Below are 13530 nucleotides of genomic sequence, written 5' to 3'. Positions count from 1 at the left end.
ATGGAAATGAAAGTTCCATTGTAATTGGTTAATGGAAGCCATACATTTTATTGGTCTCATGAGAATCGGTAAAATTAGCAAAAATCGCGCAACGATTTTATTTTAGTTTAGTTTATTTATTCAACAGTTTTATAGAAACTGACTTTATTTGCGGCAAAATACAAAAATTGCATAGGAAAGCTGCACTCTTTACCTTTAAAACGCATTTTGATATTTGTCTATAGAGTACTCTGATCAAAAGATATCGAATTTTTATTGCCTTCGAGTTGACACAAATTTCATTTAAAATTGATTTCACGCGCGTAACTGATATTCAAAATCGCCGGTTGCTTCAAGAGTTGTTTCTGAGAGAACGGAAACTTTTTGCATATATTTTGTGGTCCCAAAGTTAACACGTCTCTAACAACTGGAGTATTAGTTCTGTCCATTATGATGATATTCGTATTTTAAAATCAACGTTGTAGTGATACTTTTTATTGTTTCAAATATTTTATAGCTATGTCAATTTTCATTTTTGTGTGCAAAAATAGTTTTATCATCTTCATATCTCAAGTTATACAAGTTCCTTCCAACAAGATTGACGACAAACATACAGAACAAAATGGAACTTACGTTGTTGACGCCATATAAGTCTTGCCTTACACCCTTGACACCCTGACACTTTCATTTGGTTATCTATTTACTCTAATTCTGGCGTGTTATTGAACAAAGTTTGTACCAATAGTGTCAGATGATACAGAAATCCTTTAGTACTAGGTCAAAGGTTTTACTACAATCAATGAAGAACATATTATATACGTTTTGACGTTAGATTTACTGGATTTTGGAATTGGAATCTCACTCTTGGTTTTTATACACAGGGTGAGTCATGAGGAGCTGTACATACTCCTAGCATAATCAAACCGGAAAAAAAGTTCAGATTTTAAAAAATTAGTACGTTTTGTCTGTTTTTCAACTCTAATAAAAAATTAGAAATTAGATAAATAGGCAAATACAATGGAATATTTTTTATTTTCTTAGCCACACTAAAATTTATTTTTTAATTAAAAAATCTTTGATTATGAATTAAGTTTGGCAAACTGAACCACAGATTGAATTGCAGGTAATTTTAAAAGTCAATTTTATTTTTCAGTAACTCAAAAATAAAGGTAATTATTGCTGAAGCTGAGTTCTGAGAATTCTCCGATAAAGGATGTCTAAACGATATTAACAATGAATTATTAAACAAATATGAGACTGGACGATGTTTCAGTATTATTTACAACAATTTGTGTCTTCTGAAATTCTGGAAATTGGCAAAAGGATTGTGTTATTTAAAATGTATAGCATGAGCTGTGATAGTATTAATACTTATAATTATAAATTAACTAGATGTTCAAAAGAACTTAATTTTTGTAAGAAAAGTCACATTTTTTGTTTACAATTTGCAAATTCATAGTCAAATTTTATTAAGTAATTTTTTTTAATGGCATAGACACATTAGTCATACAGCCAGTTGCAATAGATTCTCAAATCAGACAAATACACAACTCTATCCCTAATAGAAAACTAACGGATAATTAATAGAAGAATATACGACAAGGAAACTTACAGGGTCACTTGCTTCTCGTCTAGGGGCCCATCAAGACATTCTTAGTAGACAAACAAAACTGGACCACGGATAAGGTGTTTAGGGTAAACAAAGGAATTATTAAGTAATAATGTGGGATAAAAAATAAATATTGCATTTTATTTGTCCATTTGTCTAATTTATAACATTCTTATTAGAGTTTTCAAAAACCGTATACAGGGTGAAATTTTTTCTATGAACAAAATAAATTAATTTTTTAAAACATGTCCTGATTTTGTTTAAGTTTGAATGAATAAGTTGATTAGATGGTGGTAGTGTAACGCTTGACCAAAATATGAGACACGTTAAACTTACCTTTCAAAAGTTATGACGAATAAAAATTTCAGTCAATATTCACAACTCAGCCTGTATATTGCTAAACACTGAGAGCAGACACATTGTAATGGTAATAATTTTATTCCATGTTCTGGAATATCCATGTACATCATATTCATGATTCACCCTGTACGATACTGTATTATTACTGATTTTATTATTAAATTTTATTAAAATATATATTATTATCCTTATTTATATTCGACTTATTTAATACTTTACTCTATTACTAAATTTACATTATTATTACATATAACAAATTTTTTCTACTCTCTTACTAGTAAATTGTATATTCCTACTATTTGGATGCTAAGTAAATACATCAAAACAGATACTGACACGTAATAGAACGTAATAAAAAAAATTACGCTTCAGTTCTATAAAAATGTGTAATATCACATAAGCCTTGTAAGTCAGTTGGTCGAGTTACCATGGAAACGAATTAACAGACGTTATTTTGATAGATTAAAAATTATTAATCTGTCAGTGTAATTATAGTGGTAATTTAAATACAGATAAATAAAATGAGTTCATCGAATAGTGAAGATGAATTTAGTGGCACACCACCCAATATTATGCAGTTAGCTGCGAACACTACCGAGAACCTATTACCAGAGAAATCTAGAGGAGCATATGAAAAGGTATATCTCAGCAATTTATGGATTGGCGTACAACAAATAATGTAAATTCATTTTCTGAAAACGTACTCCTGGCTTATTTTGGAGAAATCGCTAAGAAATTTAAACCATCCTCATTTTGGGCAATATACTCTATGCTAAGAAGTGTTATAACTTTGAAAAATAATGTTCATATTACAAATTACCCGAATTTGCAAGCTTATCCAAAAAGGCAATCAGAAGGTTTTAAAAACAAAAAGTCTTAAATTTTACATCCTGATGAAATAAAACTTTTTTTAACTGGAGCTCCTGATGTACAGTACTTGTTAATAAAGGTATGTTATTTAAAAGTATAACATAAATGTGCCTACTTATCATACTTTTATTTTAAGGTTATTGCAATTATTGGAATATGTGGAGCTTGTAGGAGACAAGAGTTAAAAAAGCTTAAAAAAAAATTGTGACATTGATGATTTAAGTACCATGTTATTGGTTAAAATTCCTGATAAGAAAACCAAAATATGTAGATCTTTCGTTATTTCCGGAAATTTCTATAAAATCTGCAAAAAATATATAGAAATTCGACTACAGATTAGCGATTCGCAAATAAATCAATTTTTTCTTAATTATCAAAAAGGTTTTCTTAAACAAATAGTCGAATATTTAAAGTTATAAATACCAGATCCCGAAATGTACACAAGTCACTGTTTTAAGACGAACTTCTGCCACTATTTTGGTAGATGCCGGTGGTGATTTAATGGCTCTTAAACAACATGGCGGATGGAAATCTTCAACAACGGCCGAAGGATATGTCGATGAGTCAATAAATAATAAGACGTCAACAACCAACAGAATTATAAATTTAATTGAAAGTAATTTACAGACCTTTACATACACTGAAAATACCAATGTTCAAAAAGAACACACCGTACAGGTTACGTCATCTCACCATTCACCACGTATTATTGAACAACCACCAAACTCGGATAAGGGTATAGTTATAAATATTTGTCAAAATTTTACAATTTATTATTATAAACAAATGTTTAGTTTAAATTATTCCCGAATTTTGTTAAATAAATAAAAGTTACTTGTTATACTTTTTATTTTTATAAATGAAAATAATCGTAGAAAAAGTATGGTACACAACTTGAGTTGTAAGCTTATTACATGCTTGTAAAATTACTGCGCTCGCCGCTACACTGCTCGCGCGCAACTTTTTTACTCGCATGTAATAAGCTTCTTACAACTCTCGTTATATAATATACTATTACAATGCTATGTTATAAATTTAATTTATTACAGGTCTGAAGGCCTAGTGCTAAAAAGTTTACATTTTCCCTTACAATTAACTCAATAATCACGTTCACGCTTATACAAATAGCGAGCCTTTGTATGTGTGTGTGTGTGTCTGGCGGAATGTTTGGCCCTTCGGATTGATCTAGCTGCTTAGAAAAATTATTGGATTACCTCTCTGATTATTATGGCTTATTATGATCATTAAGCGTCTGGTAAACGTAACGGCCAACGCAATGAGTCTAGTAGTATTAATTATTAATAATTTTTAATAATATTTTATAAAATATACGTAAAAATAAGTACTGAGACTTTAAGAACTTTTTATCTACCCTTAGCACCTGGTATCTATAAATTGGCCAGATAGTAGATATGCATATTCTATACATTTTATTTGTGAGAAAATAAGTAAAATCTGGGGGCACTGGTCTACTCTTTATAGACGCGACGAAATCAACTCTTGGATAGGCAAATGTAAAAACAAAAGAGTAGGTAAACTTGTTAATGACAACGGAGAGGTCATCGTGGACAAAGAAAGTATAGATAATATCTGGAAAAATTACATACGAAATTTATTTTTTGATGAGAAGGAGAACCAGTCCCCAATATCTACGGAAACAGGACTACCCATACTAGTGGCAGAGAAATAAGAGCAGCCATAATATCACTTAAAGAAGGGAGAGATCCTGGACCAGACGGAGTACAGTCTGAATTTTTTAAACTTCTTGATGATGAATATTTAAGAATACTATGTAAAATCCGAATAATATCTATGACAGGCAATATTTCAAAAGATTGGCTAGTTTCAGAATTTATTACGTTACCAAAGAAACAGGGAGCGAAAAAGTGTGGAGAATATAGGCTAATAAGTCTAATGAGCCATACCCTAAAACTTTTTCCTAAAATTATACATCGCAGAATACACACGCTATGCGAAGAGAGAATACAAGACATACAGTTTGGATTCATGAAAGGCGTAGGTACGCGAGATGCACTGTTTGGTCTACATGTATTATTCCAAAGATGCAGAGATATGACTTGCGATATCTACACCTGCTTTGTGGACTACCAAAAAGCATTTGACACAGTTCAATACCGAAAAATGATGGATGTTTTAACAAAAACTCAAATAGAGGATAAAGATCGGCGTATAATAAAAAATTTATACTGGTCACAATAAGAACAAATCTTGGAGATCAACAGACGGAAGCGATCCAAATTCTGTGAGGCATTAGACAAGGATGTATACTTTCATCTAACCTATATTCAGAGGACATATTTGGTGAAGCCTTGGAAAATTGCGAACATGGAATTCTTTTAAATGAAGAACGCATAAACAACATCCGCTATGCAGATGACTCCGTTATTTTTGCAGACAGTTTAAACAGTTTACAGCAACTAATAAACAAAGTAAATGAAGTAAGTGAAAGATTTGGACTACAAGTAAAAATATCGAAAACTAAATTTATGGTCATCAGCAAAAATAAAATTTGAGATGTCCAACTGCTTATCAAGAATAATGACTGTTCACTGACCACCACCCTCGGCCTGGACCGAGTAAAACAGTTTACCTATCATGGAACAATAGTAAATGAACAATGGTATCACTGACAAGAAGTAAAATGTCGAATAGAGAAGGCTAGGAGTGCATTCAACAACATGACCAAACCCTTTAAAAGCTACAAACTTAATCTGGAGATAAAAGTAAGGCTCCTACAATGTTATATCTTCTTGATATTACACTAAGGAGTTGAATCCTGGACACCAACTAAAGCAATTTAGAAAAAAACTTAAAGCCTTCGAGATGTGGCTATATAGAAGAATCCCAAGGATATCATGGACGGACAAGATAATCAACGAGACTGTACTATGAAGAATGGGGAAAGAAAGAGAAGCTATGTATACGATTAAAAGAAGATTAGAATATCTCGGACACATAATTAGAAACGGCACTAAATACAGATTACCGAAAATAATCCTTCAAGGCAAATTATTGGGAAAGCGAGGAATTTGGAGAAGAAGAACATCATAGTTAAAAAACCTATAGTAAATGGTTCTCCACAATAACAACTAATCTATTTAAAGCATTAGTTAATAAAATAATTATAGCCAGAATGATCGCCAATATTCGAAACGAATAGGCACCAAAAGAAGAAATAGTTTAGATGTTGATGAAATGGTAGATATGATTAAAAGATATTGAAGGAATGCAATAAAAATGCGTTGTTATTAGTAAGAATTTATCATAAACCATTTTCTAAAAGGCGACAACCGACCACAGCAAGCTTTAAAGGATTAAAGAATAGGTTTCACTGATCGGTTCAGTAATGTAATAAAAACACGAACAAAAAGAACTGTGTCAGAGGAAAACAAAATAAATGTGTTGCTTGCAGTTACTTAAAACCCTAATACAAGTATACGAAGTATTTCAAAAGAAAAAGAACTAACTTACTACTTTGTGCAAAGAACTCTTGCGAAAATTAGAATGCACCCATACCGTATTCAATTGCATCAAGCATTAATTCAGAAAGATTTTGAAAAGATAATTGTATTTTGTGAATAACCCTTATAAATTCAATCAACAGAGAGATTTCTTTTATAATGTACTACTTGGAGATGAAGCTACGTTTCATAAAAATTGGTCTGTTAACATGCATAACTTTAAAAAAATTAAAAGAATTTATTTAAAACATTTCTTTATAAAAGGTATAATAATAAAAACCCTATCAGACTACATCACAGAACGTTTTCGGAATAGCTATTCCATTATCTGTACTATCTTGATGCACATGTTTGAAGCCACTAAATATGTGGGTAAAAACTCTTTAAATGTTGTTTTATTAACTTTGCGTTACATTTTTGATAATTAAAAACTATGATATTTAAGTTACAAAAGGAATAGATTACATCCATACAGTATGGATGCAATCTAATTTCTGCAAGAATTCTTCGCACAGAGTAGTATGTTAGTACTCTTTCTTTTAAAATACTCCGTATACTTTTTTACTTATAGAATATAGATAGTACTTATATACTCCGTATTATACTTATAATATATGGATTTTCAGTAACTACAAGCAACACATTTATTTCTTTTTTCTCTGACACAGTACTTTTTGTTCGTGTTTTTTTATACATAACTGAACCCGTGTAGTTAAACCTATCCTTTAATCTTCCAAAGCTTGCTGTCGTAGGTTGTCGTCTTTCAGGCAATCGTTCATGATTCGTTCTTCCTGATAATAACGCATTTTTATTGTATTTATTGCATTTTTATTTTTTTGTATTTAGTTTATACACAATTATATTGAACTGTAAGTTACAGACAATTCAGTTATGGCTTACTTAAAGTTTATAATAATTTAGACACCAAATTACTAATTTGCTTTTAAACATGAAAATATCTCAAAGGTACTAGTTTAATAAACCGGAACCGTGTTTACGGAGATGAAATTTATATCAATGAATTCTGCTTCACTTACTAATGATTGTGCAATGATTTTTATTCGGTGCAAAGCGTTCTTTTTTATGTAATTTCGATTTAAAATATGCCCGATTTTCATAAAAAAGAACGTTTTCCACCGAATAAAAATCATTGCACAATCATTAGTAAGTGAAGCAGAATTCATTGATATAAATTTCATCTCCGTAGACATCGTTTCGTCTTGTTACACTAGTACCTTCTAACTAATTTTGTAATGTAATCCTTGAAGTTACCTACAATTTTCGTTATTGCACAACTTTAATGTCTGTCTATTATTATAGGGGATCTACTGAGCTTTATCACACTAATCAATCAAAACACAAAGTATATTATACCTCGAATTAAGTGACTGAAAAATACTAGTATAATATATTTTCTAAGATATTTTTAAAGTAGTATTGTTGATATAAGGCTCTACTTACTTTTCGGTAATAACTTTATTTCGCAAGCAACTTCATCCACAACCAACACAAATAATTTTACTTGCTGCTGTATAAATTATTTATTTTTCTCGGCACTTATTATGTTTAATCTATGGATTACTTCTATGATACTGAATATTTATGCACGTAGTGGAGAATGCTATTAACTTGCAAGTAGGTACTTTACTGTAGTGTACTCTGAACTGATAACACTATACGTATATCGTATATACAATAAACGCTGATTTAAATGTTTAGAACAAAGTCGGGAAGTGGGGTAAAATATATCTTTCTTTGCATCCGTTAAATTAAATACAGAACAGAATAAAAATGGAAAGATAACATGCTCTTCCGTATCGATGAAATGGTGAATTTATTCCAGATATTATTTTTTGTATTGTTAAATATAATAGTAAAATAACTATTTGCAATATGGAATATCTAGATAAACAGAAAGAAGAAACTTAGACATATTTTAAAGTCGTAACTAATTAAAATTTTATATTTATTCATTTACATTTTTTTTTCTCCTAAAACATAAAATGTTTACTCCTGTACACGTTCAGCTCCGTCTCTTTTTTTAAGGGAAAACAGTGGGCCACTGAGATGTATTTGTGTAAACTAATTAATTTTTAAGGTACAGGTATAAGTCATTTATAATAAATATGGGTACAAAAAAAATTAATTTGGTCACAAAAAAAAACTCACCGCGTGAGTCGCGTTGGTGGCCACAGGGCAGAAAATGTGTCGGTTGAACTTAAAAAAATAATAATAATCTGATTGAGAAAAGATATAATTATGAACCTAGATAACTAACATAAGTAATTATTAAATGGCAACAACATCAAGAAAACAAATTAATTATCTAATTTTCAATTTCTTCATGAAAACGTCTAAAACAATTTTCTAAGCACAATCCCGGATGTTCAGGGCACTCCGCACAATGAGTCCTTTCTTTCTTTTTTAGTTTGCCAGCAATATTTACACCGTTGTCGTTTTGTAATACTATTAGCTGATTTAGGGCAATGGGATGGCAAATGAAACGTCAAATTTTTCTTGACTTGAGGGATTTTTGGGTTTGGTCCCAAAAGACTATCAATCACCGACAATCGAAAGTCATACAATGACATTTTTGTATTAGAATTATTATAGAAATAGTATGCGTTGATTAGCATAATTTGAAAAATATGTATGCCTATTTTTTTGTACCACCTCATAGTTTTGTGTTCGCAACCATAATAATTGAACATCTGGGTGCCTAAGTCAATACCACCTTTATTTTCTTTATATTCAGCGACTAAACGGGGCTTTTCTTTATCAATTCCTTTCCTAGATATTATCCCTTAAATGCCCAATCGGGGTCACTATGGGACCCCAGACATACATTTTTGGCTATAATATCTTTATTTGAAACATTTGGCAACCGCGCAATCAAGTATTTGTGTGGACGTGTCTCCTACGTTTTCTGTTAGTATACCACGAACATTCGTGAGGTGCAGTGGTCTGTAAGAGAGATTTAGATAAGTGGGGTCTCGCTGTGACCCCGATTGGGTATTTAGAGGCACCAGAATATTTTTATTATTTTTAACATTTTTCGTCAGTTTACATTGAAAAATGGACCGTAAGAGAATGAAAATGACAATAAGCGACCAAGAACATGAAAAAATTATCCGAAATATAGAAGAAGGGATATCAGACTCCGATTTCGACTATGAGATTACCGACGAATCAGATAGCGAAGAGCAAGATGTTTTTGAGGAAAATGTTTCGGAAACTGAGGACAATTTAGAAGTCAACAGTGACGAGGAATCAGATGCAGAACCTACCGAAGTGGACGATAATATTAGTGAGGTTAGTGGTCCAACATATACATCCAAATCTGGAATGCAGTGGAATAGCCTACCTTTCGTGAGATCCAAGAGGCAACAAAAAAATATTATAAATGTACATCAAGGCTTAACAAACTATAGTAAAAATTCCAACACGTTTTTAGACTATTTCAATTTATTTTTAACCGAAGAGATGAAGAATGTCATATGCCTTCATACTAATGAAGAAGCTGTTAGGCGTTATCAAGAGTGGAACGAAAAACATCCGAATAACAAAAAAGAGTGGACGGTACTTACCAACAATGAACTGGATAGCTTTTTAGGAGCACTTATCAAAGCTGGTGCTTTAAGGTGTGGGAAAGAATCGACACGAGAGATATGGTCTACAGACACCTCAATACGCCGGTCATTTTTTACAGCCGCATTCGCTAGGAACCGATTTAAAGAATTATCGAGTTTCTTGAGGTTTGATGACAAAGTGACCAGGGTGGAGCGGAAGGAACAGGATAAGTTAGCGGCGATACGAGTAATTTGGGACATGTTCGTCTCTAACTGTGACAAAGCCTTTGAACCATACGAACATATAACCGATGACGAACAGTTAGTGAGTTTTAGAGGAAAGTGTCCTTTTAGACAATATATAAAATCAAAACCTTGCCGCTATGGGATAAAAATTTGGGCTGCCGCGGATGTTAAAACATCTTATTTATCAAAACTTCAGGTGTACCTTGGAAAACTACCAGGTGGTAGAATAGAGAAAAATCAGGGATTTCGTGTTGTGAAAGATCTGGTGGAACCATATTGAACCAGTTGGAGAGGAATTACAACTGACAACTTTTTTACCAGTGTTCCTCTTGCTCAATATCTTTTATCTAAAAACCTTACTTTACTTGGGACCGTCCGCAAAAATAAACCTGATACACCACCACAACTAAGTTTGACAAAAAGACCTGCGGAGTCGTCAATATTTGCTTTTACTAAAGAATTAGCTATGGTTTCGTACATACCTAAAATACACAGGATGGTACATCTTCTTTCAAGTCAACACGATAGTGATATAATTTGTCAAGACTCTCAAAACAAACCCTTGATGATTTTAGACTATAATAATACCAAGGGTGGTGTTGATAATGCCGACAAACTGATTAGGGAATATTCCTGTAAAAGAAGAACTGCTCGTTGGCCATTCAGGCTCTTTATGAATATTATAGACATATGTGCACTAAATGCCTATATTTTATACATTGAAAAAAATCCTGATTGGAAGAAAAATAATTTTTCACGAAGACGTATTTTCCTGTTACAATTAGGGGCTGAGCTTGCTCGAAACAACATGGAAAAAAGAGCGAAATATATAAAACATAAAGCCTATGTAAAATCTGCTCTAAAAGATTGTGGCATACCAATGGTAAACCCAACTACCGAAGTTGCAACTCAATCCGTCCATTCAGCTAAGAAACGTGCTCGTTGTTACCAGTGTCCGCGAAACTGTGACAGAAAAGTGAATACCGTTTGCTCTTTTTGCAAAAAATTTATATGCCAGGTGCACAGAAAAGAAGAAAAAACTATTGTATGTAAAAATTGCAACTAAAAGTTATATGCTTATATTATTATTTAATTTTAATTTTGTTCGAATTGAAAATAATTTGTTTCTAGAAAAGCCGTTAATTTTGTATGAAAAATAAATAAAAATTATTCAAATATGCTTAAAATTATTTTTAACCGTGTTTTCCTTTTAGTCAGTGCTAAATGACGTTACTAAATTGAAAATTTTAGTGGGGTCCCTAGGAGACCCCACATGGGCATTTATGGTTATTTTCATATCACGGGCATTTAAGGGTTATTGGAACCATTTCATGACCAAATTCGGAAGGGATCATTAAAATATCTCGTTGATCTTTCCATTTACACACACATATCCCTTTATCATTGTAACCAGTTCATTTTGTTTTAATTTTTAAGAAACAACTTCGTGTGGATTTTCCCCTCTTCCTGTTCTCAATGTTCCTGTAAGATCAGTTTTAACCGAAAGTAGTTTTTTACACAATGGAACACTATTATAAAAATTATCTATATATAAGGAGTGACCAACATTTAGTTTCGAATCCATCAAATTTAGCACTACTTTTTCCGTATGATTACGTCCTCCAACTACAGGGTCACTAGCTCCACTATAAACTAATATGCGTTGAATCATCCCGGTACATTCTGCCAAAGTATACAGTTTGACACTATATGTGTGTCGTTTGCCCTTGAGAAATTGACGAAAATTAAGTCTTTCTCTCCATAAAATCATAGATTCATCCAGGGCTAATTTTCTTTCTGGATAATAAAAATTCTCCATTTTATTATTAAAAAAATCGAATAATGGAGATATCTTGGCAAATCTGGACTGGTTATTGTCACTATTATTGTTAAAATGTAAGGCACGCAAAATTAACATAAAACGATTTCGGCTCATGTATTGTCCAAACACTGGAATACTAAATACATGATTTTTCGTCCAATAATCATTTATACGATTAATTTTTATGGTTCCCATGTGAAACAACAAACCAAGAAAAATTTTAAATTCTTCTACAGTTATATCCTTCCAAGCTGCAATTCTACTTTTCTCAGATTTACTTAGAGAAAGAATATCAACGGCATATAAATTGCTATTTTGAATAATCAGGTCATAGAATAATTCACATGCCAATAAATTTAAGTAATCAATAGGATTGCTGCCACCCACATTAATTTTCAATCCTGGTATTGCTGTAAATGGTAGCACTGTAGGATGTTGAACCTCTGAAGACCATTTAATAATATTTTGAGACTCATCATCACCATCATCATCTTCAGATTCTTCTTGTAAATTAGGATCGTCTGTCCGATCATCTTGATCACAATATAAATCTTCATCACTTGCGTCACTAGCGTCATGTAAATCTTCTAATATGTGTAATAGTTCATCATCTGAGATTGGCTGAGAAGTTTCCCACCTACCTCGTTTAGAAGTCGAAGGTTGGCAATATTTATCACTCATTTTAAAAATAATTTAAAATTGAAGTATTTAGCAAAACACGTGCAATGACTAACAGTAAAACCAAAAAACATCTACCACCGACGGCGTAGAAAATATTACTGAATGCATAGCAAAATAAACCGACGGGATAAGATTATGATAATACAACAAATTATTGCAAATGCAATATAATCTAAATACATCTGTTGATTCTTTCATAGCTTACCGGATCTTTTACTTTTATTACTTTACAACCTTTTATTACAGCTAATTTTGTCGTTTTCGAGCACGTCTAGCTTGAATATTTAAAAAGTAAGTAATGAAATTGAAGGTTTCATATTTTATCATCCAATTTATCAATGGGACAGAAGATATTTGTTATAATTTTTGAAAAATCCGCCGAGATAACATTCATACATTCTCATATACTCAGAATAAAGTTTAACATCAGAATTCGAAAACCAAACACACACTCCAGTATATGCTAGTGTTTCGAAGCGGCCAGCAGATATTTGTTGTAATTCGTGAAAAATCCGTTGAGATAACGTTCATAAATTATCATATACTCAAAGACCGCTCGACTCGCGTTGGTGGCCTCTGACGCTATATTCACTGAACACGACAGTCGCGTTGTCGGACTTGAACGTGTTTTAAACGTCTAGATGGAGGGTCAAAATGTATTACCTGTATCTGCCCCTAAACTATTTCAATATAGTTTTGCAGCGACGGAACGCAGAGGAGCGCCGATTATGTATCAATAGAACGCTGACTTCTCTTGTTTAGTGGCTTCGATTAGGTCTCTTAGGAATAACAAAAGATAAAAGAATACATTTAATATACATAATATACATGGGTGTGATGATCCAGTTTGGACAATATTTTTATTTTACAAGTAGTATACAAACGCATTGTTTGAATATAGATCTCGAAAAA

At 32.0% G+C, this 13530-nt stretch overlaps 1 protein-coding gene across 1 annotated transcript in view; it reads right to left on the bottom strand.

Moving 5' to 3' along the window:
* Positions 1–7981, bottom strand: part of LOC140449701 (uncharacterized) — a 168530-nt gene extending 160549 nt beyond the window's left edge. Inside the window, exon 1 of the mRNA XM_072543000.1 lies at positions 7762–7981. The gene's annotated coding sequence lies outside the window, so the exon portion shown is untranslated. The remainder of the gene's footprint in view (positions 1–7761) is intronic.
* Positions 7982–13530: the final 5549 nt, after the last annotated feature.

This window comes from Diabrotica undecimpunctata, chromosome 9 (genome assembly GCF_040954645.1).
Source record: "Diabrotica undecimpunctata isolate CICGRU chromosome 9, icDiaUnde3, whole genome shotgun sequence".
In the NCBI taxonomy this organism is placed as follows: domain Eukaryota; kingdom Metazoa; phylum Arthropoda; class Insecta; order Coleoptera; family Chrysomelidae; genus Diabrotica; species Diabrotica undecimpunctata.
This window is presented reverse-complemented; position numbering and strand designations above follow the sequence as displayed.